Source organism: Crocuta crocuta, unplaced genomic scaffold (assembly GCF_008692635.1).
Source record: "Crocuta crocuta isolate KB4526 unplaced genomic scaffold, BGI_CrCroc_1.0 scaffold3042, whole genome shotgun sequence".
NCBI lineage: Eukaryota > Metazoa > Chordata > Mammalia > Carnivora > Hyaenidae > Crocuta > Crocuta crocuta.
Window position 1 is genome coordinate 63,321 of NW_027532740.1, and position 5,504 is coordinate 68,824.

The following is a 5,504-nucleotide window of genomic DNA, read 5'->3' on the forward strand; positions in this document are numbered from 1 at the left end:
TCTAAGGTGGGCAGATTCAATAATTAAAAGATGCACATTCTCCCAGAATTTAGTACATAAAATTCCATGTACTTCCAATCCAAATTCCCACTGAAATTTTCATGTACTGGACAGGCTAATTCCAAAATTCATATTCAAAACTAATAAACTTATAATTTTGAAAAATAAGAAGAAAGGCAAGGGGGGAACTGTCTTACAAAACAAAAAACATATAAAGCTATAGTCATTTAAAAAGTATGGTACTTGAAAAAAGAAAAAAACAGAGAGGGAGACAAACCATAAGGGACTCTTAACCATAGGGAACAAACTGAGGGTTGCTGGAGGGGAGACAGGGGAGGGGAATGGGCTAAATGGGTGATGGGGATTAAGGAGGGCACTTGTAATGGGCACTGGGTGTTGTATGTAAGTGATGAATCACTAACTTCTATTCCTGAAACCAATATTACACTATATGTTGACTAACTAGAATTAAAAGAAAAAAAGTATGGTATTTGTGCAGAACAGGTGAACAGATGAAGGGAATAGAATAGAGTTCTAAAACAGCCCAAGTATACATGGAAATATGTTTATGTTAAAGGTGTCATTTCATAACAGTAGAGAAAAGATAGATTATTCAATAACTAGTTTCGGAAAAAAGAATATTTGAAAAATTGGACTCTGGATTGATATCATTCAAAACAGTAAAGTACTGACAGATCAAAATATAAAAAATAAAATTATTATACACTGACAATCTTGAGGCAGGAATGGCCATTTTAAATTTTTTTTTTTAATGTTTTTTATTTATTTCTAGGAGAGAGAGAGAGAGAGACAGCGTGAGCAGGGAGGGTCAGAGAGAGAGGGAGTCACAGACTGAAACAGGCTCCAGGCTCTGAGCTGGCAGTCAACACAAGCTGTTTTCATACAGCTTGCAAGATAAGCATGGTTTTTACATTCTAAAAATGTTGTAAGACAAAAACAAAAGAAGACCATGAAACAGATATGTACACAACCCATGAAGCTGAAAATATTTACTATCTAGCCCTTTACAGAAAGTGCTTGTTGCTTCCTAAAATAATTCATTGCATAAAATCCTTTATCACCTTCTCTTCCACTTCTGGTGCGCTCTCAGGACTTGCTAATATCACTACCTCAATAGCTTTTGAAACCTTTTTTCTCAACCAACCCTTCCTCGCACTGTATGCAGTAGTCCATATAGGCCTATAATATGCCATCTTCTCTGCAGCCTTTAAGTCCTTGTACATGCAGCTCCCTCTGACTTGAACATTTATCCTCACTCTGTCACCCCTCTTTCCTTGCCTAAGTCCTATTCTGTATTCGTGACTCAGTTCAGAGGTTATATCTTACAAGCAGTCATATATAACTCTTCAGTTTGGGTTAGGTACCTCTACTCTTTGTTCTTACGGCACCCTATGTGTCGCCTAAAAGCATTATCATGCTGTCTTATAATGGTTTACAGGTTTGTCTTTTTTTTTTAATAGTTCATTGTCAAGTTGGATTCCATATAACACCCAGTGCTCATCCCCACAAGTGCCCTCCTCCATGCCCATCACCCCCCTTCCCCTCCCCCCAATACCCATCAGTCCTCAGTTTGTTCTCAGCATTCAAGAGTCTCTCATGGTTTGCCTCCCTCCCTCTTCCCCCCTTCTTCTCCCCCATGGTCCTCCGTTAAGTTCCTCCTATACGTGCAAATATGGTATCTGTCCTTCTCTGCCTGACTTATTTTGCTCAGCGTAACACCCTCAAGTTCCATCCATGTTGCTACACATGGACAGATTTCATTCTTTCTCATTGCCATGTAGTATTCCATCATATAGATAAACCACATCTTCTTGATCTATTCGTCAGTTGATGGACATTTAGGCTCTTCCCATGATTTGGCTATTGTTGAGAGGGCTGCTATGAACGCTGGGGTCCATGCGCTCCTATGCATCAGCACTCCAGGATCCCTTGGGTAAATTCCTAGCAGTGCTATTACTGGGTCACAGGGGAGTTCTACTGTTCATTTTTTGAGGAACCTCCACACTGTCTTCCAGAGGGGCTGCACCAGTTTACATTCCCACCAACAGTGTAGGAGGGTGTACAGGTTTGTCTTTACCAAAGACTAGGAGCACCTTTAAGATAGTGAGTATGCCTTCTTCATCACTGCATGTTTAGTACTTATCACAGTGTCTAGTTTCTGGCAGGTGCCCATTAAATGTCTGCTGAGGAAATCAATGAGCAGTGCTGAAGCTGCCTTACTGGTAACTCTAATATAGCTTATACATCAGAAATGAAAAGGATCCTCTCATTAAAACTAAGCATGGCCTTCTCTTGATCTGTTAACTGTCTAGTAATCCTGACTACTACCTGCCATACATATCTGTTTTCAGGTTAGGAGTTGCTAGGCACATACATATGGTAGTGGAATCACATGTCCTATGTGGCTATACTTAATCTCTTTGCAAGCTCTAGAACATCCCCTTCATTTTAGTCTAATTGCTATGCTTACTGTCCATCCCATGACTGAGTTCATTCTCGCCTTTGCACTTGACATCTTTCTCCTTGAAATTATAAGCTCCCCTAATTAAATGACCATCCTTTACTCCAAAATCTAGTAAAAATTCATTTACTCAAGGAAGCTTCCTTGAACAACCCTACATTTTCTTTGAAATTATTTGGTAGTTAACAACTTAATTTGTATTTGCATATGACATAAGGTATTCATACTTCTTATATTTATTTACTTATTGTATGTTTCTTGGATACCACATCTTACATCTTGGGTCTCTAGAAGTTCTCAGCTATAGACACAATTGACACTAAACAAATGTTTATTAACTAGGCCAAAACATCAGTACAGAAAAGAAACTTGGGATTCATCTTAACTCATCTTTTTCATAATCTGCATTTAATTGATCACCAACGTGTGCTGATTCTACCTCCTAAATCTTTCTAAAATCTATATGACCTTTCTGCTGCTTTCTTCTGCCACATTCAGGCAACCACCATCTTTCACTGTGGGCCTCCGCAAAGAGATTTTTAAAATTGGACTTGTGACATCAGATTGTATTTTGGAAAGAGTGTTCTGGTTTGTTACCATTAGCAGGGCAAGACAATGCTATAGTCATAGTGGGAGGATAGTTGCTCCCTTGCTCCTCTGAAACTCATGCTGTCCTAGATAACTCCACCCCTCTTCATTACTCTAAACAAATATCTCCCGAGTCGCTCTATTTTTAAATAAATAAATAATGATCCGTTTATTGCCATTCCTCTGCTGTCAGCATTCTTAACAACTTTATCACCATTAATTGCAATACCTTTATAATTTTTATTTTGAACACCCTATCCTACATCTTGTTCCCTTATCAGTTCAATTATTTGTGCACTCCTCACTCCGATACTCCTTCAACCCCACCAAGAGCTCTAATCCATTGACCACAACCTCCTTTTCGTCATCCATCATCTTGTCTCCTTTAATGTTTTCATTTCTCTCCTATGGAGCCCAGCTGCAATGGTCCGTCATTTTAATCAGTTCCTTGAAAACACCCTAACTCCCGTGCCCTTCTCTCTCCCTCCACCATACTTCCCTGAAAAAGCCCCACTCCTAAAAAATTCAAGTCCCCACTTTGTGCCTGCAGCCAAGCAGCTGAACATTGTCAGAGAAAATTTTCCAAACTCCAATGGCTATTCTCGTTTTAAAACCATCACCAAAAATCTCAAATGAGTAGTCACCACTGCCAAACAATCCTTGCATAATTTCCTAGGAAAATCACTCACTCACTCTCGAAGACTATTTCACACTGTCTCCTCTCTCCTCAAACTGCCAGCACCGCCTCTCCCTTCCCATTTGCAACTGGTGACTTTGCTTACTCCTTCAAAGAGAATACAGAAGCAATTAGAAGAGAATCTCCAGAAATTCATGCTCCTTCCACATCCACCCACTTACCCGCACCTGTGCATATATATTCTACCTTCCTTCCTGTTACTATGGTTGAAACGTGTGCACTTAACCAAAGCCAACACTTCCATTTAGGAATTAGATCCTACCTCTTCTCTCCCACACAGGCACTACACTTCTGAAATTGCTTCACCCCCCTCCTTTGCATTACCAAAATTTCCCTCCTTACTGGATCGTTCTCATCAGCAAACATGTTGTAATATCCCTCCATCTTAAAACAATGTTCCCCTTCACTCTATGTACCCCTCCCATTACTACCCCACCTCAATCATATTCCTTTTCATAGTGGAACTTATGGCTTGATGTTTCCACTACCTTCTCCAATTTCCTCTTAATAAACTTGCTTTAAGTTTTAGAATGGTTTTAGATTTACAGAAAAGCTACAAATACAGAGTTCCAATAAAGCCCTTTATTATGAATATTTTATATTAGTTTGGTAAATTTGCCACAACTAATGAATAAATATTGATACATAATTACCAAAATCTCATACTTTATTTGAATTTTGTTAGTTTCCCCTCAATGGCCTTTTTCTATTCTAGACTTGGTCATCATGTCTCCTTAGGCTTCTCTGGGCGGTGACTTTCCTTGTTTTTGATGACCTTGACAGATACTGGTTAGGGATTTTGTTAGTGTTCCCCCATTTGGGTTTGTATGATGATTTTCTCATGGTTACAGTGGGGTTATAGTATAGCCTATAATATAGGTTTTTGGGAGAATGGCTACACAAGTGAAGTGCCCCTTTCAGCACATCATATCAATGGGACATGCTAGTAATAGGACTTATTACTAATGATGTTATCCTTTAATACCTGGCCAAGGTAGAGCTTGCCAGGTTTCCCTACTTACAGTTATTCTCTCTCTTTCCATATTCTATTCTTTGGCAGCAAGTCACTAAATGCAGCCTACATGCTAGGACTGGGGAGTTAAGATCCACCTCCATAGTGGGAAGAGGGGAAATACTGACATAAATTATTTGGAATTCTCCTGTACAGGAGATTTGTCTCTACGTTCCCCATTTGTTTTCAATCATTTGCTTATATCAACATGGACCCATGGACACTTATTTTTTATTTTGGGTCAGAATCCAATATATATTATTTATTTTCTTGCTCGAATTGTTCCAGCTTTGGCCACTGGGAACTCTTTCAGGTTGGCTCTAGTGTCCCTGTACCTCCATCCTTTTGTCTTTTGACTGCTTCCTTATTTNATTGTTTTCTTTTTTTTTTTTTTTTTTTTTTTTTTTTTAGCACTTCCTTACCTTCTGGCACCACAAGATTCTCCAGGCTTATCTTGTATTTTCCCTGACCCAGCCCTAGAAGAAGTCATTTCTCCCAGAAGGCTTGGTTCCTTTCTCTGGAGAATAGTATTAGATCTGGTCACTGAATGCACTCACTGCTACTGAGGTGTCACTGCTTCAGGCTCCCGCAATGGACAGAGCTTGGAGATATACTGTCCTCGTGAAAAACCATATCTATAATTATTCCTGTATGCATCCAGCTGTATCTATATTAAGCCAGACATAAGTTCATATTGATGTCTCCAACTTTAATCCAGAACCCCA

At 39.3% G+C, this 5,504-nt stretch overlaps 1 protein-coding gene across 1 annotated transcript in view; it reads right to left on the minus strand.

Annotated features, from left to right (window-relative positions):
- Positions 1-5,504, minus strand: part of TMLHE (trimethyllysine hydroxylase, epsilon) — a 65,489-nt gene that overhangs the window by 48,592 nt on the left and 11,393 nt on the right.